General features: G+C 50.5%; 65 non-coding genes across 65 annotated transcripts; 21 read left to right on the forward strand and 44 right to left on the reverse strand.

Moving 5' to 3' along the window:
- Nucleotides 1–108: 108 nt before the first annotated feature.
- On the reverse strand, nucleotides 109–181 carry Trnat-ugu (transfer RNA threonine (anticodon UGU)). Its single transcript has one exon. It is a non-coding gene; the product is annotated as a tRNA-Thr (tRNA).
- A 149-nt stretch (nucleotides 182–330) lies between these two features.
- On the forward strand, nucleotides 331–423 carry Trnai-uau (transfer RNA isoleucine (anticodon UAU)). The gene is given in 2 exon segments: nucleotides 331–368; nucleotides 388–423. It is a non-coding gene; the product is annotated as a tRNA-Ile (tRNA).
- Nucleotides 424–547: 124 nt separating this feature from the next.
- Trnai-aau (transfer RNA isoleucine (anticodon AAU)) lies at nucleotides 548–621 on the reverse strand. The gene has a single exon. It is a non-coding gene; the product is annotated as a tRNA-Ile (tRNA).
- Nucleotides 622–803: 182 nt separating this feature from the next.
- Trnat-ugu (transfer RNA threonine (anticodon UGU)) lies at nucleotides 804–876 on the reverse strand. Its single transcript has one exon. It is a non-coding gene; the product is annotated as a tRNA-Thr (tRNA).
- Nucleotides 877–1,025: 149 nt separating this feature from the next.
- On the forward strand, nucleotides 1,026–1,118 carry Trnai-uau (transfer RNA isoleucine (anticodon UAU)). The gene is given in 2 exon segments: nucleotides 1,026–1,063; nucleotides 1,083–1,118. It is a non-coding gene; the product is annotated as a tRNA-Ile (tRNA).
- Nucleotides 1,119–1,242: 124 nt separating this feature from the next.
- Nucleotides 1,243–1,316, reverse strand: Trnai-aau (transfer RNA isoleucine (anticodon AAU)). Its single transcript has one exon. It is a non-coding gene; the product is annotated as a tRNA-Ile (tRNA).
- Nucleotides 1,317–1,498: 182 nt separating this feature from the next.
- Nucleotides 1,499–1,571, reverse strand: Trnat-ugu (transfer RNA threonine (anticodon UGU)). Its single transcript has one exon. It is a non-coding gene; the product is annotated as a tRNA-Thr (tRNA).
- A 149-nt stretch (nucleotides 1,572–1,720) lies between these two features.
- On the forward strand, nucleotides 1,721–1,813 carry Trnai-uau (transfer RNA isoleucine (anticodon UAU)). Its single transcript is given in 2 exon segments — nucleotides 1,721–1,758; nucleotides 1,778–1,813. It is a non-coding gene; the product is annotated as a tRNA-Ile (tRNA).
- Nucleotides 1,814–1,937: 124 nt separating this feature from the next.
- Trnai-aau (transfer RNA isoleucine (anticodon AAU)) lies at nucleotides 1,938–2,011 on the reverse strand. The gene has a single exon. It is a non-coding gene; the product is annotated as a tRNA-Ile (tRNA).
- Nucleotides 2,012–2,193: 182 nt separating this feature from the next.
- On the reverse strand, nucleotides 2,194–2,266 carry Trnat-ugu (transfer RNA threonine (anticodon UGU)). The gene has a single exon. It is a non-coding gene; the product is annotated as a tRNA-Thr (tRNA).
- A 149-nt stretch (nucleotides 2,267–2,415) lies between these two features.
- Trnai-uau (transfer RNA isoleucine (anticodon UAU)) lies at nucleotides 2,416–2,508 on the forward strand. Its single transcript is given in 2 exon segments — nucleotides 2,416–2,453; nucleotides 2,473–2,508. It is a non-coding gene; the product is annotated as a tRNA-Ile (tRNA).
- A 124-nt stretch (nucleotides 2,509–2,632) lies between these two features.
- Trnai-aau (transfer RNA isoleucine (anticodon AAU)) lies at nucleotides 2,633–2,706 on the reverse strand. The gene has a single exon. It is a non-coding gene; the product is annotated as a tRNA-Ile (tRNA).
- Nucleotides 2,707–2,888: 182 nt separating this feature from the next.
- On the reverse strand, nucleotides 2,889–2,961 carry Trnat-ugu (transfer RNA threonine (anticodon UGU)). Its single transcript has one exon. It is a non-coding gene; the product is annotated as a tRNA-Thr (tRNA).
- A 149-nt stretch (nucleotides 2,962–3,110) lies between these two features.
- On the forward strand, nucleotides 3,111–3,203 carry Trnai-uau (transfer RNA isoleucine (anticodon UAU)). Its single transcript is given in 2 exon segments — nucleotides 3,111–3,148; nucleotides 3,168–3,203. It is a non-coding gene; the product is annotated as a tRNA-Ile (tRNA).
- A 124-nt stretch (nucleotides 3,204–3,327) lies between these two features.
- On the reverse strand, nucleotides 3,328–3,401 carry Trnai-aau (transfer RNA isoleucine (anticodon AAU)). Its single transcript has one exon. It is a non-coding gene; the product is annotated as a tRNA-Ile (tRNA).
- Nucleotides 3,402–3,583: 182 nt separating this feature from the next.
- Trnat-ugu (transfer RNA threonine (anticodon UGU)) lies at nucleotides 3,584–3,656 on the reverse strand. Its single transcript has one exon. It is a non-coding gene; the product is annotated as a tRNA-Thr (tRNA).
- A 149-nt stretch (nucleotides 3,657–3,805) lies between these two features.
- Trnai-uau (transfer RNA isoleucine (anticodon UAU)) lies at nucleotides 3,806–3,898 on the forward strand. Its single transcript is given in 2 exon segments — nucleotides 3,806–3,843; nucleotides 3,863–3,898. It is a non-coding gene; the product is annotated as a tRNA-Ile (tRNA).
- Nucleotides 3,899–4,022: 124 nt separating this feature from the next.
- On the reverse strand, nucleotides 4,023–4,096 carry Trnai-aau (transfer RNA isoleucine (anticodon AAU)). The gene has a single exon. It is a non-coding gene; the product is annotated as a tRNA-Ile (tRNA).
- A 182-nt stretch (nucleotides 4,097–4,278) lies between these two features.
- Nucleotides 4,279–4,351, reverse strand: Trnat-ugu (transfer RNA threonine (anticodon UGU)). The gene has a single exon. It is a non-coding gene; the product is annotated as a tRNA-Thr (tRNA).
- Nucleotides 4,352–4,500: 149 nt separating this feature from the next.
- On the forward strand, nucleotides 4,501–4,593 carry Trnai-uau (transfer RNA isoleucine (anticodon UAU)). The gene is given in 2 exon segments: nucleotides 4,501–4,538; nucleotides 4,558–4,593. It is a non-coding gene; the product is annotated as a tRNA-Ile (tRNA).
- A 124-nt stretch (nucleotides 4,594–4,717) lies between these two features.
- Trnai-aau (transfer RNA isoleucine (anticodon AAU)) lies at nucleotides 4,718–4,791 on the reverse strand. Its single transcript has one exon. It is a non-coding gene; the product is annotated as a tRNA-Ile (tRNA).
- A 621-nt stretch (nucleotides 4,792–5,412) lies between these two features.
- Nucleotides 5,413–5,486, reverse strand: Trnai-aau (transfer RNA isoleucine (anticodon AAU)). The gene has a single exon. It is a non-coding gene; the product is annotated as a tRNA-Ile (tRNA).
- Nucleotides 5,487–5,668: 182 nt separating this feature from the next.
- On the reverse strand, nucleotides 5,669–5,741 carry Trnat-ugu (transfer RNA threonine (anticodon UGU)). Its single transcript has one exon. It is a non-coding gene; the product is annotated as a tRNA-Thr (tRNA).
- A 366-nt stretch (nucleotides 5,742–6,107) lies between these two features.
- Trnai-aau (transfer RNA isoleucine (anticodon AAU)) lies at nucleotides 6,108–6,181 on the reverse strand. The gene has a single exon. It is a non-coding gene; the product is annotated as a tRNA-Ile (tRNA).
- Nucleotides 6,182–6,363: 182 nt separating this feature from the next.
- Nucleotides 6,364–6,436, reverse strand: Trnat-ugu (transfer RNA threonine (anticodon UGU)). The gene has a single exon. It is a non-coding gene; the product is annotated as a tRNA-Thr (tRNA).
- A 366-nt stretch (nucleotides 6,437–6,802) lies between these two features.
- Trnai-aau (transfer RNA isoleucine (anticodon AAU)) lies at nucleotides 6,803–6,876 on the reverse strand. The gene has a single exon. It is a non-coding gene; the product is annotated as a tRNA-Ile (tRNA).
- Nucleotides 6,877–7,280: 404 nt separating this feature from the next.
- Trnai-uau (transfer RNA isoleucine (anticodon UAU)) lies at nucleotides 7,281–7,373 on the forward strand. Its single transcript is given in 2 exon segments — nucleotides 7,281–7,318; nucleotides 7,338–7,373. It is a non-coding gene; the product is annotated as a tRNA-Ile (tRNA).
- A 124-nt stretch (nucleotides 7,374–7,497) lies between these two features.
- Nucleotides 7,498–7,571, reverse strand: Trnai-aau (transfer RNA isoleucine (anticodon AAU)). Its single transcript has one exon. It is a non-coding gene; the product is annotated as a tRNA-Ile (tRNA).
- Nucleotides 7,572–7,753: 182 nt separating this feature from the next.
- Nucleotides 7,754–7,826, reverse strand: Trnat-ugu (transfer RNA threonine (anticodon UGU)). Its single transcript has one exon. It is a non-coding gene; the product is annotated as a tRNA-Thr (tRNA).
- Nucleotides 7,827–7,975: 149 nt separating this feature from the next.
- Nucleotides 7,976–8,068, forward strand: Trnai-uau (transfer RNA isoleucine (anticodon UAU)). Its single transcript is given in 2 exon segments — nucleotides 7,976–8,013; nucleotides 8,033–8,068. It is a non-coding gene; the product is annotated as a tRNA-Ile (tRNA).
- Nucleotides 8,069–8,192: 124 nt separating this feature from the next.
- Trnai-aau (transfer RNA isoleucine (anticodon AAU)) lies at nucleotides 8,193–8,266 on the reverse strand. The gene has a single exon. It is a non-coding gene; the product is annotated as a tRNA-Ile (tRNA).
- A 404-nt stretch (nucleotides 8,267–8,670) lies between these two features.
- On the forward strand, nucleotides 8,671–8,763 carry Trnai-uau (transfer RNA isoleucine (anticodon UAU)). The gene is given in 2 exon segments: nucleotides 8,671–8,708; nucleotides 8,728–8,763. It is a non-coding gene; the product is annotated as a tRNA-Ile (tRNA).
- Nucleotides 8,764–9,143: 380 nt separating this feature from the next.
- Nucleotides 9,144–9,216, reverse strand: Trnat-ugu (transfer RNA threonine (anticodon UGU)). Its single transcript has one exon. It is a non-coding gene; the product is annotated as a tRNA-Thr (tRNA).
- A 149-nt stretch (nucleotides 9,217–9,365) lies between these two features.
- On the forward strand, nucleotides 9,366–9,458 carry Trnai-uau (transfer RNA isoleucine (anticodon UAU)). Its single transcript is given in 2 exon segments — nucleotides 9,366–9,403; nucleotides 9,423–9,458. It is a non-coding gene; the product is annotated as a tRNA-Ile (tRNA).
- A 124-nt stretch (nucleotides 9,459–9,582) lies between these two features.
- Trnai-aau (transfer RNA isoleucine (anticodon AAU)) lies at nucleotides 9,583–9,656 on the reverse strand. The gene has a single exon. It is a non-coding gene; the product is annotated as a tRNA-Ile (tRNA).
- A 182-nt stretch (nucleotides 9,657–9,838) lies between these two features.
- Nucleotides 9,839–9,911, reverse strand: Trnat-ugu (transfer RNA threonine (anticodon UGU)). The gene has a single exon. It is a non-coding gene; the product is annotated as a tRNA-Thr (tRNA).
- A 149-nt stretch (nucleotides 9,912–10,060) lies between these two features.
- On the forward strand, nucleotides 10,061–10,153 carry Trnai-uau (transfer RNA isoleucine (anticodon UAU)). Its single transcript is given in 2 exon segments — nucleotides 10,061–10,098; nucleotides 10,118–10,153. It is a non-coding gene; the product is annotated as a tRNA-Ile (tRNA).
- A 124-nt stretch (nucleotides 10,154–10,277) lies between these two features.
- On the reverse strand, nucleotides 10,278–10,351 carry Trnai-aau (transfer RNA isoleucine (anticodon AAU)). The gene has a single exon. It is a non-coding gene; the product is annotated as a tRNA-Ile (tRNA).
- A 182-nt stretch (nucleotides 10,352–10,533) lies between these two features.
- Trnat-ugu (transfer RNA threonine (anticodon UGU)) lies at nucleotides 10,534–10,606 on the reverse strand. The gene has a single exon. It is a non-coding gene; the product is annotated as a tRNA-Thr (tRNA).
- A 149-nt stretch (nucleotides 10,607–10,755) lies between these two features.
- On the forward strand, nucleotides 10,756–10,848 carry Trnai-uau (transfer RNA isoleucine (anticodon UAU)). Its single transcript is given in 2 exon segments — nucleotides 10,756–10,793; nucleotides 10,813–10,848. It is a non-coding gene; the product is annotated as a tRNA-Ile (tRNA).
- Nucleotides 10,849–10,972: 124 nt separating this feature from the next.
- On the reverse strand, nucleotides 10,973–11,046 carry Trnai-aau (transfer RNA isoleucine (anticodon AAU)). The gene has a single exon. It is a non-coding gene; the product is annotated as a tRNA-Ile (tRNA).
- A 404-nt stretch (nucleotides 11,047–11,450) lies between these two features.
- On the forward strand, nucleotides 11,451–11,543 carry Trnai-uau (transfer RNA isoleucine (anticodon UAU)). The gene is given in 2 exon segments: nucleotides 11,451–11,488; nucleotides 11,508–11,543. It is a non-coding gene; the product is annotated as a tRNA-Ile (tRNA).
- A 124-nt stretch (nucleotides 11,544–11,667) lies between these two features.
- On the reverse strand, nucleotides 11,668–11,741 carry Trnai-aau (transfer RNA isoleucine (anticodon AAU)). Its single transcript has one exon. It is a non-coding gene; the product is annotated as a tRNA-Ile (tRNA).
- Nucleotides 11,742–11,923: 182 nt separating this feature from the next.
- Trnat-ugu (transfer RNA threonine (anticodon UGU)) lies at nucleotides 11,924–11,996 on the reverse strand. Its single transcript has one exon. It is a non-coding gene; the product is annotated as a tRNA-Thr (tRNA).
- A 149-nt stretch (nucleotides 11,997–12,145) lies between these two features.
- On the forward strand, nucleotides 12,146–12,238 carry Trnai-uau (transfer RNA isoleucine (anticodon UAU)). Its single transcript is given in 2 exon segments — nucleotides 12,146–12,183; nucleotides 12,203–12,238. It is a non-coding gene; the product is annotated as a tRNA-Ile (tRNA).
- Nucleotides 12,239–12,362: 124 nt separating this feature from the next.
- Nucleotides 12,363–12,436, reverse strand: Trnai-aau (transfer RNA isoleucine (anticodon AAU)). The gene has a single exon. It is a non-coding gene; the product is annotated as a tRNA-Ile (tRNA).
- A 182-nt stretch (nucleotides 12,437–12,618) lies between these two features.
- On the reverse strand, nucleotides 12,619–12,691 carry Trnat-ugu (transfer RNA threonine (anticodon UGU)). The gene has a single exon. It is a non-coding gene; the product is annotated as a tRNA-Thr (tRNA).
- A 149-nt stretch (nucleotides 12,692–12,840) lies between these two features.
- On the forward strand, nucleotides 12,841–12,933 carry Trnai-uau (transfer RNA isoleucine (anticodon UAU)). Its single transcript is given in 2 exon segments — nucleotides 12,841–12,878; nucleotides 12,898–12,933. It is a non-coding gene; the product is annotated as a tRNA-Ile (tRNA).
- A 124-nt stretch (nucleotides 12,934–13,057) lies between these two features.
- Trnai-aau (transfer RNA isoleucine (anticodon AAU)) lies at nucleotides 13,058–13,131 on the reverse strand. Its single transcript has one exon. It is a non-coding gene; the product is annotated as a tRNA-Ile (tRNA).
- A 182-nt stretch (nucleotides 13,132–13,313) lies between these two features.
- On the reverse strand, nucleotides 13,314–13,386 carry Trnat-ugu (transfer RNA threonine (anticodon UGU)). Its single transcript has one exon. It is a non-coding gene; the product is annotated as a tRNA-Thr (tRNA).
- Nucleotides 13,387–13,535: 149 nt separating this feature from the next.
- Nucleotides 13,536–13,628, forward strand: Trnai-uau (transfer RNA isoleucine (anticodon UAU)). Its single transcript is given in 2 exon segments — nucleotides 13,536–13,573; nucleotides 13,593–13,628. It is a non-coding gene; the product is annotated as a tRNA-Ile (tRNA).
- A 124-nt stretch (nucleotides 13,629–13,752) lies between these two features.
- Trnai-aau (transfer RNA isoleucine (anticodon AAU)) lies at nucleotides 13,753–13,826 on the reverse strand. Its single transcript has one exon. It is a non-coding gene; the product is annotated as a tRNA-Ile (tRNA).
- A 182-nt stretch (nucleotides 13,827–14,008) lies between these two features.
- Trnat-ugu (transfer RNA threonine (anticodon UGU)) lies at nucleotides 14,009–14,081 on the reverse strand. The gene has a single exon. It is a non-coding gene; the product is annotated as a tRNA-Thr (tRNA).
- A 149-nt stretch (nucleotides 14,082–14,230) lies between these two features.
- On the forward strand, nucleotides 14,231–14,323 carry Trnai-uau (transfer RNA isoleucine (anticodon UAU)). Its single transcript is given in 2 exon segments — nucleotides 14,231–14,268; nucleotides 14,288–14,323. It is a non-coding gene; the product is annotated as a tRNA-Ile (tRNA).
- A 380-nt stretch (nucleotides 14,324–14,703) lies between these two features.
- Trnat-ugu (transfer RNA threonine (anticodon UGU)) lies at nucleotides 14,704–14,776 on the reverse strand. The gene has a single exon. It is a non-coding gene; the product is annotated as a tRNA-Thr (tRNA).
- A 149-nt stretch (nucleotides 14,777–14,925) lies between these two features.
- Trnai-uau (transfer RNA isoleucine (anticodon UAU)) lies at nucleotides 14,926–15,018 on the forward strand. Its single transcript is given in 2 exon segments — nucleotides 14,926–14,963; nucleotides 14,983–15,018. It is a non-coding gene; the product is annotated as a tRNA-Ile (tRNA).
- A 124-nt stretch (nucleotides 15,019–15,142) lies between these two features.
- Nucleotides 15,143–15,216, reverse strand: Trnai-aau (transfer RNA isoleucine (anticodon AAU)). The gene has a single exon. It is a non-coding gene; the product is annotated as a tRNA-Ile (tRNA).
- Nucleotides 15,217–15,398: 182 nt separating this feature from the next.
- On the reverse strand, nucleotides 15,399–15,471 carry Trnat-ugu (transfer RNA threonine (anticodon UGU)). Its single transcript has one exon. It is a non-coding gene; the product is annotated as a tRNA-Thr (tRNA).
- Nucleotides 15,472–15,837: 366 nt separating this feature from the next.
- On the reverse strand, nucleotides 15,838–15,911 carry Trnai-aau (transfer RNA isoleucine (anticodon AAU)). Its single transcript has one exon. It is a non-coding gene; the product is annotated as a tRNA-Ile (tRNA).
- A 404-nt stretch (nucleotides 15,912–16,315) lies between these two features.
- Trnai-uau (transfer RNA isoleucine (anticodon UAU)) lies at nucleotides 16,316–16,408 on the forward strand. Its single transcript is given in 2 exon segments — nucleotides 16,316–16,353; nucleotides 16,373–16,408. It is a non-coding gene; the product is annotated as a tRNA-Ile (tRNA).
- A 124-nt stretch (nucleotides 16,409–16,532) lies between these two features.
- Trnai-aau (transfer RNA isoleucine (anticodon AAU)) lies at nucleotides 16,533–16,606 on the reverse strand. The gene has a single exon. It is a non-coding gene; the product is annotated as a tRNA-Ile (tRNA).
- Nucleotides 16,607–16,788: 182 nt separating this feature from the next.
- Trnat-ugu (transfer RNA threonine (anticodon UGU)) lies at nucleotides 16,789–16,861 on the reverse strand. Its single transcript has one exon. It is a non-coding gene; the product is annotated as a tRNA-Thr (tRNA).
- Nucleotides 16,862–17,010: 149 nt separating this feature from the next.
- Trnai-uau (transfer RNA isoleucine (anticodon UAU)) lies at nucleotides 17,011–17,103 on the forward strand. The gene is given in 2 exon segments: nucleotides 17,011–17,048; nucleotides 17,068–17,103. It is a non-coding gene; the product is annotated as a tRNA-Ile (tRNA).
- Nucleotides 17,104–17,227: 124 nt separating this feature from the next.
- Trnai-aau (transfer RNA isoleucine (anticodon AAU)) lies at nucleotides 17,228–17,301 on the reverse strand. The gene has a single exon. It is a non-coding gene; the product is annotated as a tRNA-Ile (tRNA).
- A 182-nt stretch (nucleotides 17,302–17,483) lies between these two features.
- Nucleotides 17,484–17,556, reverse strand: Trnat-ugu (transfer RNA threonine (anticodon UGU)). The gene has a single exon. It is a non-coding gene; the product is annotated as a tRNA-Thr (tRNA).
- Between the last annotated feature and the right edge of the window lie 96 nt (nucleotides 17,557–17,652).

A 17,652-nucleotide genomic window follows, 5' to 3' on the forward strand; every position in this document is an offset into this window, starting at 1 on the left:
TACCGTCATATTTCTCACGCTTTGATACGAGTCCAAGCAATGCAAATAGCCGCAACCCGCTCGAAAGAGGAGTCATGTTAGGCCAACTTTAAACGGACATTCCGTGAAAGCCCTCGGAGAGATTTGAACTCTCGACCCCTGGTTTACAAGACCAGTGCTCTAACCCCTGAGCTACGAAGGCACGCGATCCTTGCCAAATACGAAAAGTCGGTGCATCAGGCAAAACAGGCCAGTTGCAACGTGTACTTGCCATAAAGTGATACCGTCAATGCCCTACTGGACCATGACTATTCTAATCACGGACCTCAGCTTTCCCGTTAACATCCACGGGCTCCAGTGGCGTAGTCGGTTAGCGCGTCGTACTTATAAGTCAGTATCGACAAAGACATGCGAAGATCGGGAGTTCGAGCCTCCCCTGGAGCAAGGTTTCTTTTCATGCGCCGTCAACACACGCCACAGCACGGGCAGATCACCAGTAAAATCTAGCAACGTGGCAGTGCACCCAGGTTGTTTTGATCCCGTCAACGTGACGGCAAAGCCCGTAAGATGGCCAGTGTGGGGCTCGAACCCACGACATTCGCGTTATTAGCACGACGCTCTAGCCGACTGAGCTAACCGGCCGTGAACGCGTGAACACGGACTCACTTCCTAAGTCAACTCTAAGCAAAATACTTTTATTTTTTTACTCAAAACGTTACCGTCATATTTCTCACGCTTTGATACGAGTCCAAGCAATGCAAATAGCCGCAACCCGCTCGAAAGAGGAGTCATGTTAGGCCAACTTTAAACGGACATTCCCTGAAAGCCCTCGGAGAGATTTGAACTCTCGACCCCTGGTTTACAAGACCAGTGCTCTAACCCCTGAGCTACGAAGGCACGCGATCCTTGCCAAATACGAAAAGTCGGTGCATCAGGCAAAACAGGCCAGTTGCAACGTGTACTTGCCATAAAGTGATACCGTCAATGCCCTACTGGACCATGACTATTCTAATCACGGACCTCAGCTTTCCCGTTAACATCCACGGGCTCCAGTGGCGTAGTCGGTTAGCGCGTCGTACTTATAAGTCAGTATCGACAAAGACATGCGAAGATCGGGAGTTCGAGCCTCCCCTGGAGCAAGGTTTCTCTTCATGCGCCGTCAACACACGCCACAGCACGGGCAGATCACCAGTAAAATCTAGCAACGTGGCAGTGCACCCAGGTTGTTTTGATCCCGTCAACGTGACGGCAAAGCCCGTAAAATGGCCAGTGTGGGGCTCGAACCCACGACATTCGCGTTATTAGCACGACGCTCTAGCCGACTGAGCTAACCGGCCGTGAACGCGTGAACACGGACTCACTTCCTAAGTCAACTCTAAGCAAAATACTTTTATTTTTTTACTCAAAACGTTACCGTCATATTTCTCACACTTTGATACGAGTCCAAGCAATGCAAATAGCCGCAACCCGCTCGAAAGAGGAGTCATGTTAGGCCAACTTTAAACGGACATTCCCTGAAAGCCCTCGGAGAGATTTGAACTCTCGACCCCTGGTTTACAAGACCAGTGCTCTAACCCCTGAGCTACGAAGGCACGCGATCCTTGCCAAATACGAAAAGTCGGCGCATCAGGCAAAACAGGCCAGTTGCAACGTGTACTTGCCATAAAGTGATACCGTCAATGCCCTACTGGACCATGACTATTCTAATCACGGACCTCAGCTTTCCCGTTAACATCCACGGGCTCCAGTGGCGTAGTCGGTTAGCGCGTCGTACTTATAAGTCAGTATCGACAAAGACATGCGAAGATCGGGAGTTCGAGCCTCCCCTGGAGCAAGGTTTCTTTTCATGCGCCGTCAACACACGCCACAGCACGGGCAGATCACCAGTAAAATCTAGCAACGTGGCAGTGCACCCAGGTTGTTTTGATCCCGTCAACGTGACGGCAAAGCCCGTAAAATGGCCAGTGTGGGGCTCGAACCCACGACATTCGCGTTATTAGCACGACGCTCTAGCCGACTGAGCTAACCGGCCGTGAACGCGTGAACACGGACTCACTTCCTAAGTCAACTCTAAGCACAATACTTTTATTTTTTTACTCAAAACGTTACCGTCATATTTCTCACGCTTTGATACGAGTCCAAGCAATGCAAATAGCCGCAATCCGCTCGAAAGAGGAGTCATGTTAGGCCAACTTTAAACGGACATTCCCTGAAAGCCCTCGGAGAGATTTGAACTCTCGACCCCTGGTTTACAAGACCAGTGCTCTAACCCCTGAGCTACGAAGGCACGCGATCCTTGCCAAATACGAAAAGTCGGTGCATCAGGCAAAACAGGCCAGTTGCAACGTGTACTTGCCATAAAGTGATACCGTCAATGCCCTACTGGACCATGACTATTCTAATCACGGACCTCAGCTTTCCGGTTAACATCCACGGGCTCCAGTGGCGTAGTCGGTTAGCGCGTCGTACTTATAAGTCAGTATCGACAAAGACATGCGAAGATCGGGAGTTCGAGCCTCCCCTGGAGCAAGGTTTCTTTTCATGCGCCGTCAACACACGCCACAGCACGGGCAGATCACCAGTAAAATCTAGCAACGTGGCAGTGCACCCAGGTTGTTTTGATCCCGTCAACGTGACGGCAAAGCCCGTAAAATGGCCAGTGTGGGGCTCGAACCCACGACATTCGCGTTATTAGCACGACGCTCTAGCCGACTGAGCTAACCGGCCGTGAACGCGTGAACACGGACTCACTTCCTAAGTCAACTCTAAGCAAAATACTTTTATTTTTTTACTCAAAACGTTACCGTCATATTTCTCACGCTTTGATACGAGTCCAAGCAATGCAAATAGCCGCAACCCGCTCGAAAGAGGAGTCATGTTAGGCCAACTTTAAACGGACATTCCCTGAAAGCCCTCGGAGAGATTTGAACTCTCGACCCCTGGTTTACAAGACCAGTGCTCTAACCCCTGAGCTACGAAGGCACACGATCCTTGCCAAATACGAAAAGTCGGTGCATCAGGCAAAACAGGCCAGTTGCAACGTGTACTTGCCATAAAGTGATACCGTCAATGCCCTACTGGACCATGACTATTCTAATCACGGACCTCAGCTTTCCCGTTAACATCCACGGGCTCCAGTGGCGTAGTCGGTTAGCGCGTCGTACTTATAAGTCAGTATCGACAAAGACATGCGAAGATCGGGAGTTCGAGCCTCCCCTGGAGCAAGGTTTCTTTTCATGCGCCGTCAACACACGCCACAGCACGGGCAGATCACCAGTAAAATCTAGCAACGTGGCAGTGCACCCAGGTTGTTTTGATCCCGTCAACGTGACGGCAAAGCCCGTAAAATGGCCAGTGTGGGGCTCGAACCCACGACATTCGCGTTATTAGCACGACGCTCTAGCCGACTGAGCTAACCGGCCGTGAACGCGTGAACACGGACTCACTTCCTAAGTCAACTCTAAGCAAAATACTTTTATTTTTTTACTCAAAACGTTACCGTCATATTTCTCACGCTTTGATACGAGTCCAAGCAATGCAAATAGCCGCAACCCGCTCGAAAGAGGAGTCATGTTAGGCCAACTTTAAACGGACATTCCCTGAAAGCCCTCGGAGAGATTTGAACTCTCGACCCCTGGTTTACAAGACCAGTGCTCTAACCCCTGAGCTACGAAGGCACGCGATCCTTGCCAAATACGAAAAGTCGGTGCATCAGGCAAAACAGGCCAGTTGCAACGTGTACTTGCCATAAAGTGATACCGTCAATGCCCTACTGGACCATGACTATTCTAATCACGGACCTCAGCTTTCCCGTTAACATCCACGGGCTCCAGTGGCGTAGTCGGTTAGCGCGTCGTACTTATAAGTCAGTATCGACAAAGACATGCGAAGATCGGGAGTTCGAGCCTCCCCTGGAGCAAGGTTTCTTTTCATGCGCCGTCAACACACGCCACAGCACGGGCAGATCACCAGTAAAATCTAGCAACGTGGCAGTGCACCCAGGTTGTTTTGATCCCGTCAACGTGACGGCAAAGCCCGTAAAATGGCCAGTGTGGGGCTCGAACCCACGACATTCGCGTTATTAGCACGACGCTCTAGCCGACTGAGCTAACCGGCCGTGAACGCGTGAACACGGACTCACTTCCTAAGTCAACTCTAAGCAAAATACTTTTATTTTTTTACTCAAAACGTTACCGTCATATTTCTCACGCTTTGATACGAGTCCAAGCAATGCAAATAGCCGCAACCCGCTCGAAAGAGGAGTCATGTTAGGCCAACTTTAAACGGAAATTCCCTGAAAGCCCTCGGAGAGATTTGAACTCTCGACCCCTGGTTTACAAGACCAGTGCTCTAACCCCTGAGCTACGAAGGCACGCGATCCTTGCCAAATACGAAAAGTCGGTGCATCAGGCAAAACAGGCCAGTTGCAACGTGTACTTGCCATAAAGTGATACCGTCAATGCCCTACTGGACCATGACTATTCTAATCACGGACCTCAGCTTTCCCGTTAACATCCACGGGCTCCAGTGGCGTAGTCGGTTAGCGCGTCGTACTTATAAGTCAGTATCGACAAAGACATGCGAAGATCGGGAGTTCGAGCCTCCCCTGGAGCAAGGTTTCTCTTCATGCGCCGTCAACACACGCCACAGCACGGGCAGATCACCAGTAAAATCTAGCAACGTGGCAGTGCACCCAGGTTGTTTTGATCCCGTCAACGTGACGGCAAAGCCCGTAAAATGGCCAGTGTGGGGCTCGAACCCACGACATTCGCGTTATTAGCACGACGCTCTAGCCGACTGAGCTAACCGGCCGTGAACGCGTGAACACGGACTCACTTCCTAAGTCAACTCTAAGCAAAATACTTTTATTTTTTTACTCAAAACGTTACCGTCATATTTCTCACACTTTGATACGAGTCCAAGCAATGCAAATAGCCGCAACCCGCTCGAAAGAGGAGTCATGTTAGGCCAACTTTAAACGGACATTCCTTGAAAGCCCTCGGAGAGATTTGAACTCTCGACCCCTGGTTTACAAGACCAGTGCTCTAACCCCTGATCTACGAAGGCACGCGATCCTTGCCAAATACGAAAAGTCGGTGCATCAGGCAAAACAGGCCAGTTGCAACGTGTACTTGCCATAAAGTGATACTGTCAATGCCCTACTGGACCATGACTATTCTAATCACGGACCTCAGCTTTCCCGTTAACATCCACGGGCTCCAGTGGCGTAGTCGGTTAGCGCGTCGTACTTATAAGTCAGTATCGACAAAGACATGCGAAGTTCGGGAGTTCGAGCCTCCCCTGGAGCAAGGTTTCTTTTCCTGCGCCGTCAACACACGCCACAGCACGGGCAGATCACCAGTAAAATCTAGCAACGTGGCAGTGCACCCAGGTTGTTTTGATGCCGTCAACGTGACGGCAAAGCCCGTAAAATGGCCAGTGTGGGGCTCGAACCCACGACATTCGCGTTATTAGCACGACGCTCTAGCCGACTGAGCTAACCGGCCGTGAACGCGTGAACACGGACTCACTTCCTAAGTCAACTCTAAGCAAAATACTTTTATTTTTTTACTCAAAACGTTACCGTCATATTTCTCACGCTTTGATACGAGTCCAAGCAATGCAAATAGCCGCAACCCGCTCGAAAGAGGAGTCATGTTAGGCCAACTTTAAACGGACATTCCCTGAAAGCCCTCGGAGAGATTTGAACTCTCGACCCCTGGTTTACAAGACCAGTGCTCTAACCCCTGAGCTACGAAGGCACGCGATCCTTGCCAAATACGAAAAGTCGGTGCATCAGGCAAAACAGGCCAGTTGCAACGTGTACTTGCCATAAAGTGATACCGTCAATGCCCTACTGGACCATGACTATTCTAATCACGGACCTCAGCTTTCCCGTTAACATCCACGGGCTCCAGTGGCGTAGTCGGTTAGCGCGTCGTACTTATAAGTCAATATCGACAAAGACATGCGAAGATCGGGAGTTCGAGCCTCCCCTGGAACAAGGTTTCTTTTCATGCGCCGTCAACACACGCCACAGCACGGGCAGATCACCAGTAAAATCTAGCAACGTGGCAGTGCACCCAGGTTGTTTTGATCCCGTCAACGTGACGGCAAAGCCCGTAAAATGGCCAGTGTGGGGCTCGAACCCACGACATTCGCGTTATTAGCACGACGCTCTAGCCGACTGAGCTAACCGGCCGTGAACGCGTGAACACGGACTCACTTCCTAAGTCAACTCTAAGCAAAATACTTTTATTTTTTTACTCAAAACGTTACCGTCATATTTCTCACGCTTTGATACGAGTCCAAGCAATGCAAATAGCCGCAACCCGCTCGAAAGAGGAGTCATGTTAGGCCAACTTTAAACGGACATTCCCTGAAAGCCCTCGGAGAGATTTGAACTCTCGACCCCTGGTTTACAAGACCAGTGCTCTAACCCCTGAGCTACGAAGGCACGCGATCCTTGCCAAATACGAAAAGTCGGTGCATCAGGCAAAACAGGCCAGTTGCAACGTGTACTTGCCATAAAGTGATACCGTCAATGCCCTACTGGACCATGACTATTCTAATCACGGACCTCAGCTTTCCCGTTAACATCCACGGGCTCCAGTGGCGTAGTCGGTTAGCGCGTCGTACTAATAAGTCAGTATCGACAAAGACATGCGAAGATCGGGAGTTCGAGCCTCCCCTGGAGCAAGGTTTCTTTTCATGCGCCGTCAACACACGCCACAGCACGGGCAGATCACCAGTAAAATCTAGCAACGTGGCAGTGCACCCAGGTTGTTTTGATCCCGTCAACGTGACGGCAAAGCCCGTAAAATGGCCAGTGTGGGGCTCGAACCCACGACATTCGCGTTATTAGCACGACGCTCTAGCCGACTGAGCTAACCGGCCGTGCACGCGTGAACACGGACTCACTTCCTAAGTCAACTCTAAGCAAAATACTTTTATTTTTTTACTCAAAACGTTAACGTCATATTTCTCACGCTTTGATACGAGTCTAAGCAATGCAAATAGCCGCAACCCGCTCGAAAGAGGAGTCATGTTAGGCCAACTTTAAACGGACATTCCCTGAAAGCCCTCGGAGAGATTTGAATTCTCGACCCCTGGTTTACAAGACCAGTGCTCTAACCCCTGAGCTACGAAGGCACGCGATCCTTGCCAAATACGAAAAGTCGGTGCATCAGGCAAAACAGGCCAGTTGCAACGTGTACTTGCCATAAAGTGATACCGTCAATGCCCTACTGGACCATGACTATTCTAATCACGGACCTCAGCTTTCCCGTTAACATCCACGGGCTCCAGTGGCGTAGTCGGTTAGCGCGTCGTACTTATAAGTCAGTATCGACAAAGACATGCGAAGATCGGGAGTTCGAGCCTCCCCTGGAGCAAGGTTTCTTTTCATGCGCCGTCAACACACGCCACAGCACGGGCAGATCACCAGTAAAATCTAGCAACGTGGCAGTGCACCCAGGTTGTTTTGATCCCGTCAACGTGACGGCAAAGCCCGTAAAATGGCCAGTGTGGGGCTCGAACCCACGACATTCGCGTTATTAGCACGACGCTCTAGCCGACTGAGCTAACCGGCCGTGAACGCGTGAACACGGACTCACTTCCTAAGTCAACTCTAAGCAAAATACTTTTATTTTTTTACTCAAAACGTTACCGTCATATTTCTCACGCTTTGATACGAGTCCAAGCAATGCAAATAGCCGCAACCCGCTCGAAAGAGGAGTCATGTTAGGCCAACTTTAAACGGACATTCCCTGAAAGCCCTCGGAGAGATTTGAACTCTCGACCCCTGGTTTACAAGACCAGTGCTCTAACCCCTGAGCTACGAAGGCACGCGATCCTTGCCAAATACGAAAAGTCGGTGCATCAGGCAAAACAGGCCAGTTGCAACGTGTACTTGCCATAAAGTGATACCGTCAATGCCCTACTGGACCATGACTATTCTAATCACGGACCTCAGCTTTCCCGTTAACATCCACGGGCTCCAGTGGCGTAGTCGGTTAGCGCGTCGTACTTATAAGTCAGTATCGACAAAGACATGCGAAGATCGGGAGTTCGAGCCTCCCCTGGAGCAAGGTTTCTTTTCATGCGCCGTCAACACACGCCACAGCACGGGCAGATCACCAGTAAAATCTAGCAACGTGGCAGTGCACCCAGGTTGTTTTGATCCCGTCAACGTGACGGCAAAGCCCGTAAAATGGCCAGTGTGGGGCTCGAACCCACGACATTCGCGTTATTAGCACGACGCTCTAGCCGACTGAGCTAACCGGCCGTGCACGCGTGAACACGGACTCACTTCCTAAGTCAACTCTAAGCAAAATACTTTTATTTTTTTACTCAAAACGTTACCGTCATATTTCTCACGCTTTGATACGAGTCCAAGCAATGCAAATAGCCGCAACCCGCTCGAAAGAGGAGTCATGTTAGGCCAACTTTAAACGGACATTCCCTGAAAGCCCTCGGAGAGATTTGAATTCTCGACCCCTGGTTTACAAGACCAGTGCCCTAACCCCTGAGCTACGAAGGCACGCGATCCTTGCCAAATACGAAAAGTCGGTGCATCAGGCAAAACAGGCCAGTTGCAACGTGTACTTGCCATAAAGTGATACCGTCAATGCCCTACTGGACCATGACTATTCTAATCACGGACCTCAGCTTTCCCGTTAACATCCACGGGCTCCAGTGGCGTAGTCGGTTAGCGCGTCGTACTTATAAGTCAGTATCGACAAAGACATGCGAAGATCGGGAGTTCGAGCCTCCCCTGGAGCAAGGTTTCTTTTCATGCGCCGTCAACACACGCCACAGCACGGGCAGATCACCAGTAAAATCTAGCAACGTGGCAGTGCACCCAGGTTGTTTTGATCCCGTCAACGTGACGGCAAAGCCCGTAAAATGGCCAGTGTGGGGCTCGAACCCACGACATTCGCGTTATTAGCACAACGCTCTAGCCGACTGAGCTAACCGGCCGTGAACACGTGAACACGGACTCACTTCCTAAGTCACCTCTAAGCAAAATACTTTTATTTTTTTACTCAAAACGTTACCGTCATATTTCTCACGCTTTGATACGAGTCCAAGCAATGCAAATAGCCGCAACCCGCTCGAAAGAGGAGTCATGTTAGGCCAACTTTAAACGGACATTCCCTGAAAGCCCTCGGAGAGATTTGAACTCTCGACCCCTGGTTTACAAGACCAGTGCTCTAACCCCTGAGCTACGAAGGCACGCGATCCTTGCCAAATACGAAAAGTCGGTGCATCAGGCAAAACAGGCCAGTTGCAACGTGTACTTGCCATAAAGTGATACCGTCAATGCCCTATTGGACCATGACTATTCTAATCACGGACCTCAGCTTTCCCGTTAACATCCACGGGCTCCAGTGGCGTAGTCGGTTAGCGCGTCGTACTTATAAGTCAGTATCGACAAAGACATGCGAAGATCGGGAGTTCGAGCCTCCCCTGGAGCAAGGTTTCTTTTCATGCGCCGTCAACACACGCCACAGCACGGGCAGATCACCAGTAAAATCTAGCAACGTGGCAGTGCACCCAGGTTGTTTTGATCCCGTCAACGTGACGGCAAAGCCCGTAAAATGGCCAGTGTGGGGCTCGAACCCACGACATTCGCGTTATTAGCACGACGCTCTAGCCGACTGAGCTAACCGGCCGTGAACGCGTGAACACGGACTCACTTCCTAAGTCAACTCTAAGCAAAATACTTTTATTTTTTTACTCAAAACGTTACCGTCATATTTCTCACGCTTTGATACGAGTCCAAGCAATGCAAATAGCCGCAACCCGCTCGAAAGAGGAGTCATGTTAGGCCAACTTTAAACGGACATTCCCTGAAAGCCCTCGGAGAGATTTGAACTCTCGACCCCTGGTTTACAAGACCAGTGCTCTAACCCCTGAGCTACGAAGGCACGCGCTCCTTGCCAAATACGAAAAGTCGGTGCATCAGGCAAAACAGGCCAGTTGCAACGTGTACTTGCCATAAAGTGATACCGTCAATGCCCTACTGGACCATGACTATTCTAATCACGGACCTCAGCTTTCCCGGTAACATCCACGGGCTCCAGTGGCGTAGTCGGTTAGCGCGTCGTACTTATAAGTCAGTATCGACAAAGACATGCGAAGATCGGGAGTTCGAGCCTCCCCTGGAGCAAGGTTTCTTTTCATGCGCCGTCAACACACGCCACAGCACGGGCAGATCACCAGTAAAATCTAGCAACGTGGCAGTGCACCCAGGTTGTTTTGATCCCGTCAACGTGACGGCAAAGCCCGTAAAATGGCCAGTGTGGGGCTCGAACCCACGACATTCGCGTTATTAGCACGACGCTCTAGCCGACTGAGCTAACCGGCCGTGAACGCGTGAACACGGACTCACTTCCTAAGTCAACTGTAAGCAAAATACTTTTATTTTTTTACTCAAAACGTTACCGTCATATTTCTCACGCTTTGATACGAGTCCAAGCAATGCAAATAGCCGCAACCCGCTCGAAAGAGGAGTCATGTTAGGCCAACTTTAAACGGACATTCCCTGAAAGCCCTCGGAGAGATTTGAACTCTCGACCCCTGGTTTACAAGACCAGTGCTCTAACCCCTGAGCTACGAAGGCACGCGATCCTTGCCGAATACGAAAAGTCGGTGCATCAGGCAAAACAGGCCAGTTGCAACGTGTACTTGCCATAAAGTGATACCGTCAATGCCCTACTGGACCATGACTATTCTAATCACGGACCTCAGCTTTCCCGTTAACATCCACGGGCTCCAGTGGCGTAGTCGGTTAGCGCGTCGTACTTATAAGTCAGTATCGACAAAGACATGCGAAGATCGGGAGTTCGAGCCTCCCCTGGAGCAAGGTTTCTTTTCATGCGCCGTCAACACACGCCACAGCACGGGCAGATCACCAGTAAAATCTAGCAACGTGGCAGTGCACCCAGGTTGTTTTGATCCCGTCAACGTGACGGCAAAGCCCGTAAAATGGCCAGTGTGGGGCTCGAACCCACGACATTCGCGTTATTAGCACGACGCTCTAGCCGACTGAGCTAACCGGCCGTGAACGCGTGAACACGGACTCACTTCCTAAGTCAACTCTAAGCAAAATACTTTTATTTTTTTACTCAAAACGTTACCGTCATATTTCTCACGCTTTGATACGAGTCCAAGCAATGCAAATAGCCGCAACCCGCTCGAAAGAGGAGTCATGTTAGGCCAACTTTAAACGGACATTCCCTGAAAGCCCTCGGAGATATTTGAACTCTCGACCCCTGGTTTACAAGACCAGTGCTCTAACCCCTGAGCTACGAAGGCACGCGATCCTTGCCAAATACGAAAAGTCGGTGCATCAGGCAAAACAGGCCAGTTGCAACGTGTACTTGCCATAAAGTGATACCGTCAATGCCCTACTGGACCATGACTATTCTAATCACGGACCTCAGCTTTCCCGTTAACATCCACGGGCTCCAGTGGCGTAGTCGGTTAGCGCGTCGTACTTATAAGTCAGTATCGACAAAGACATGCGAAGATCGGGAGTTCGAGCCTCCCCTGGAGCAAGGTTTCTTTTCATGCGCCGTCAACACACGCCACAGCACGGGCAGATCACCAGTAAAATCTAGCAACGTGGCAGTGCACCCAGGTTGTTTTGATCCCGTCAACGTGACGGCAAAGCCCGTAAAATGGCCAGTGTGGGGCTCGAACCCACGACATTCGCGTTATTAGCACGACGCTCTAGCCGACTGAGCTAACCGGCCGTGAACGCGTGAACACGGACTCACTTCCTAAGTCAACTCTAAGCAAAATACTTTTATTTTTTTACTCAAAACGTTACCGTCATATTTCTCACGCTTTGATACGAGTCCAAGCAATGCAAATAGCCGCAACCCGCTCGAAAGAGGAGTCATGTTAGGCCAACTTTAAACGGACATTCCCTGAAAGCCCTCGGAGAGATTTGAACTCTCGACCCCTGGTTTACAAGACCAGTGCTCTAACCCCTGAGCTACGAAGGCACGCGATCCTTGCCAAATACGAAAAGTCGGTGCATCAGGCAAAACAGGCCAGTTGCAACGTGTACTTGCCATAAAGTGATACCGTCAATGCCCTACTGGACCATGACTATTCTAATCACGGACCTCAGCTTTCCCGTTAACATCCACGGGCTCCAGTGGCGTAGTCGGTTAGCGCGTCGTACTTATAAGTCAGTATCGACAAAGACATGCGAAGATCGGGAGTTCGAGCCTCCCCTGGAGCAAGGTTTCTTTTCATGCGCCGTCAACACACGCCACAGCACGGGCAGATCACCAGTAAAATCTAGCAACGTGGCAGTGCACCCAGGTTGTTTTGATCCCGTCAACGTGACGGCAAAGCCCGTAAAATGGCCAGTGTGGGGCTCGAACCCACGACATTCGCGTTATTAGCACGACGCTCTAGCCGACTGAGCTAACCGGCCGTGAACGCGTGAACACGGACTCACTTCCTAAGTCAACTCTAAGCAAAATACTTTTATTTTTTTACTCAAAACGTTACCGTCATATTTCTCACGCTTTGATACGAGTCCAAGCAATGCAAATAGCCGCAACCCGCTCGAAAGAGGAGTCATGTTAGGCCAACTTTAAACGGACATTCCCTGAAAGCCCTCGGAGAGATTTGAACTCTCGACCCCTGGTTTACAAGACCAGTGCTCTAACCCCTGAGCTACGAAGGCACGCGATCCTTGCCAAATACGAAAAGTCGGTGCATCAGGCAAAACAGGCCAGTTGCAACGTGTACTTGCCATAAAGTGATACCGTCAATGCCCTGCTGGACCATGACTATTCTAATCACGGACCTCAGCTTTCCCGTTAACATCCACGGGCTCCAGTGGCGTAGTCGGTTAGCGCGTCGTACTTATAAGTCAGTATCGACAAAGACATGCGAAGATCGGGAGTTCGAGCCTCCCCTGGAGCAAGGTTTCTTTTCATGCGCCGTCAACACACGCCACAGCACGGGCAGATCGCCAGTAAAATCTAGCAACGTGGCAGTGCACCCAGGTTGTTTTGATCCCGTCAACGTGACGGCAAAGCCCGTAAAATGGCCAGTGTGGGGCTCGAACCCACGACATTCGCGTTATTAGCACGACGCTCTAGCCGACTGAGCTAACCGGCCGTGAACGCGTGAACACGGACTCACTTCCTAAGTCAACTCTAAGCAAAATACTTTTATTTTTTTACTCAAAACGTTACCGTCATATTTCTCACGCTTTGATACGAGTCCAAGCAATGCAAATAGCCGCAACCCGCTCGAAAGAGGAGTCATGTTAGGCCAACTTTAAACGGACATTCCCTGAAAGCCTTCGGAGAGAGTTGAACTCTCGACCCCTGGTTTACAAGACCAGTGCTCTAACCCCTGAGCTACGAAGGCACGCGATCCTTGCCAAATACGAAAAGTCGGTGCATCAGGCAAAACAGGCCAGTTGCAACGTGTACTTGCCATAAAGTGATACCGTCAATGCCCTACTGGACCATGACTATTCTAATCACGGACCTGAGCTTTCCCGTTAACATCCACGGGCTCCAGTGGCGTAGTCGGTTAGCGCGTCGTACTTATAAGTCAGTATCGACAAAGACATGCGAAGATCGGGAGTTCGAGCCTCCCCTGGAGCAAGGTTTCTTTTCATGCGCCGTCAACACACGCCACAGCACGGGCAGATCACCAGTAAAATCTAGCAACGTGGCAGTGCACCCAGGTTGTTTTGATCCCGTCAACGTGACGGCAAAGCCCGTAAAATGGCCAGTGTGGGGCTCGAACCCACGACATTCGCGTTATTAGCACGACGCTCTAGCCGACTGAGCTAACCGGCCGTGAACGCGTGAACACGGACTCACTTCCTAAGTCAACTCTAAGCAAAATACTTTTATTTTTTTACTAAAAACGTTACCGTCATATTTCTCACGCTTTGATACGAGTCCAAGCAATGCAAATAGCCGCAACCCGCTCGAAAGAGGAGTCATGTTAGGCCAACTTTAAACGGACATTCCCTGAAAGCCCTCGGAGAGAGTTGAACTCTCGACCCCTGGTTTACAAGACCAGTGCTCTAACCCCTGAGCTACGAAGGCACGCGATCCTTGCCAAATACGAAAAGTCGGTGCATCAGGCAAAACAGGCCAGTTGCAACGTGTACTTGCCATAAAGTGATACCGTCAATGCCCTACTGGACCATGACTATTCTAATCACGGACCTCAGCTTTCCCGTTAACATCCACGGGCTCCAGTGGCGTAGTCGGTTAGCGCGTCGTACTTATAAGTCAGTATCGACAAAGACATGCGAAGATCGGGAGTTCGAGCCTCCCCTGGAGCAAGGTTTCTTTTCATGCGCCGTCAACACACGCCACAGCACGGGCAGATCACCAGTAAAATCTAGCAACGTGGCAGTGCACCCAGGTTGTTTTGATCCCGTCAACGTGACGGCAAAGCCCGTAAAATGGCCAGTGTGGGGCTCGAACCCACGACATTCGCGTTATTAGCACGACGCTCTAGCCGACTGAGCTAATCGGCCGTGAACGCGTGAACACGGACTCACTTCCTAAGTCAACTCTAAGCAAAATACTTTTATTTTTTTACTCAAAACGTTACCGTCATATTTCTCACGCTTTGATACGAGTCCAAGCAATGCAAATAGCCGCAACCCGCTCGAAAGAGGAGTCATGTTAGGCCAACTTTAAACGGACATTCCCTGAAAGCCCTCGGAGAGAGTTGAACTCTCGACCCCTGGTTTACAAGACCAGTGCTCTAACCCCTGAGCTACGAAGGCACGCGATCCTTGCCAAATACGAAAAGTCGGTGCATCAGGCAAAACAGGCCAGTTGCAACGTGTACTTGCCATAAAGTGATACCGTCAATGCCCTACTGGACCATGACTATTCTAATCACGGACCTCAGCTTTCCCGTTAACATCCACGGGCTCCAGTGGCGTAGTCGGTTAGCGCGTCGTACTTATAAGTCAGTATCGACAAAGACATGCGAAGATCGGGAGTTCGAGCCTCCCCTGGAGCAAGGTTTCTTTTCATGCGCCGTCAACACACGCCACAGCACGGGCAGATCACCAGTAAAATCTAGCAACGTGGCAGTGCACCCAGGTTGTTTTGATCCCGTCAACGTGACGGCAAAGCCCGTAAAATGGCCAGTGTGGGGCTCGAACCCACGACATTCGCGTTATTAGCACGACGCTCTAGCCGACTGAGCTAACCGGCCGTGAACGCGTGAACACGGACTCACTTCCTAAGTCAACTCTAAGCAAAATACTTTTATTTTTTTACTCAAAACGTTACCGTCATATTTCTCACGCTTTGTTACGAGTCCAAGCAATGCAAATAGCCGCAACCCGCTCGAAAGAGGAGTCATGTTAGGCCAACTTTAAACGGACATTCCCTGAAAGCCCTCGGAGAGATTTGAACTCTCGACCCCTGGTTTACAAGACCAGTGCTCTAACCCCTGAGCTACGAAGGCACGCGATCCTTGCCAAATACGAAAAGTCGGTGCATCAGGCAAAACAGGCCAGTTGCAACGTGTACTTGCCATAAAGTGATACCGTCAATGCCCTACTGGACCATGACTATTCTAATCACGGACCTCAGCTTTCCCGTTAACATCCACGGGCTCCAGTGGCGTAGTCGGTTAGCGCGTCGTACTTATAAGTCGGTATCGACAAAGACATGCGAAGATCGGGAGTTAGAGCCTCCCTTGGAGCAAGGTTTCTTTTCATGCGCCGTCAACACACGCCACAGCACGGGCAGATCACCAGTAAAATCTAGCAACGTGGCAGTGCACCCAGGTTGTTTTGATCCCGTCAACGTGACGGCAAAGCCCGTAAAATGGCCAGTGTGGGGCTCGAACCCACGACATTCGCGTTATTAGCACGACGCTCTAGCCGACTGAGCTAACCGGCCGTGAACGCGTGAACACGGACTCACTTCCTAAGTCAACTCTAAGCAAAATACTTTTATTTTTTTACTCAAAACGTTACCGTCATATTTCTCACGCTTTGATACGAGTCCAAGCAATGCAAATAGCCGCAACCCGCTCGAAAGAGGAGTCATGTTAGGCCAACTTTAAACGGACATTCCCTGAAAGCCCTCGGAGAGATTTGAACTCTCGACGCCTAGTTTACAAGACCAGTGCTCTAACCCCTGAGCTACGAAGGCACGCGATCCTTGCCAAATACGAAAAGTCGGTGCATCAGGCAAAACAGGCCAGTTGCAACGTGTACTTGCCATAAAGTGATACCGTCAATGCCCTACTGGACCATGACTATTCTAATCACGGACCTCAGCTTTCCCGTTAACATCCACGGGCTCCAGTGGCGTAGTCGGTTAGCGCGTCGTACTTATAAGTCAGTATCGACAAAGACATGCGAAGATCGGGAGTTCGAGCCTCCCCTGGAGCAAGGTTTCTTTTCATGCGCCGTCAACACACGCCACAGCACGGGCAGATCACCAGTAAAATCTAGCAACGTGGCAGTGCACCCAGGTTGTTTTGATCCCGTCAACGTGACGGCAAAGCCCGTAAAATGGCCAGTGTGGGGCTCGAACCCACGACATTCGCGTTATTAGCACGACGCTCTAGCCGACTGAGCTAACCGGCCGTGAACGCGTGAACACGGACTCACTTCCTAAGTCAACTCTAAGCAAAATACTTTTATTTTTTTACTCAAAACGTTACCGTAATATTTCTCACGCTTTGATACGAGTCCAAGCAATGCAAATAGCCGCAACCCGCTCGAAAGAGGAGTCATGTTAGGCCAACTTTAAACGGACATTCCCTGAAAGCCCTCGGAGAGATTTGAACTCTCGACCCCTGGTTTACAAGACCAGTGCTCTAACCCCTGAGCTACGAAGGCACGCGATCCTTGCCAAATACGAAAAGTCGGTGCATCAGGCAAAACAGGCCAGTTGCAACGTGTACTTGCCATAAAGTGATACCGTCAATGCCCTACTGGACCATGACTATTCTAATCACGGACCTCAGCTTTCCCGTTAACATCCACGGGCTCCAGTGGCGTAGTCGGTTAGCGCGTCGTACTTATAAGTCAGTATCGACAAAGACATGCGAAGATCGGGAGTTCGAGCCTCCCCTGGAGCAAGGTTTCTTTTCATGCGCCGTCAACACACGCCACAGCACGGGCAGATCACCAGTAAAATCTAGCAACGTGGCAGTGCACCCAGGTTGTTTTGATCCCGTCAACGTGACGGCAAAGCCCGTAAAATGGCCAGTGTGGGGCTCGAACCCACGACATTCGCGTTATTAGCACGACGCTCTAGCCGACTGAGCTAACCGGCCGTGAACGCGTGAACACGGACTCACTTCCTAAGTCAACTCTAAGCAAAATACTTTTATTTTTTTACTCAAAACGTTACCGTCATATTTCTCACGCTTTGATACGAGTCCAAGCAATGCAAATAGCCGCAACCCGCACGAAAGAGGAGTCATGTTAGGCCAACTTTAAACGGACATTCCCTGAAAGCCCTCGGAGAGATTTGAACTCTCGACCCCTGGTTTACAAGACCAGTGCTCTAACCCCTGAGCTACGAAGGCACGCGATCCTTGCCAAATACGAAAAGTCGGTGCATCAGGCAAAACAGGCCAGTTGCAACGTGTACTTGCCATAAAGTGATACCGTCAATGCCCTAC

The sequence above is a fragment of the Hydractinia symbiolongicarpus genome, chromosome 4 (genome assembly GCF_029227915.1).
Source record: "Hydractinia symbiolongicarpus strain clone_291-10 chromosome 4, HSymV2.1, whole genome shotgun sequence".
Lineage (NCBI taxonomy): Eukaryota > Metazoa > Cnidaria > Hydrozoa > Anthoathecata > Hydractiniidae > Hydractinia > Hydractinia symbiolongicarpus.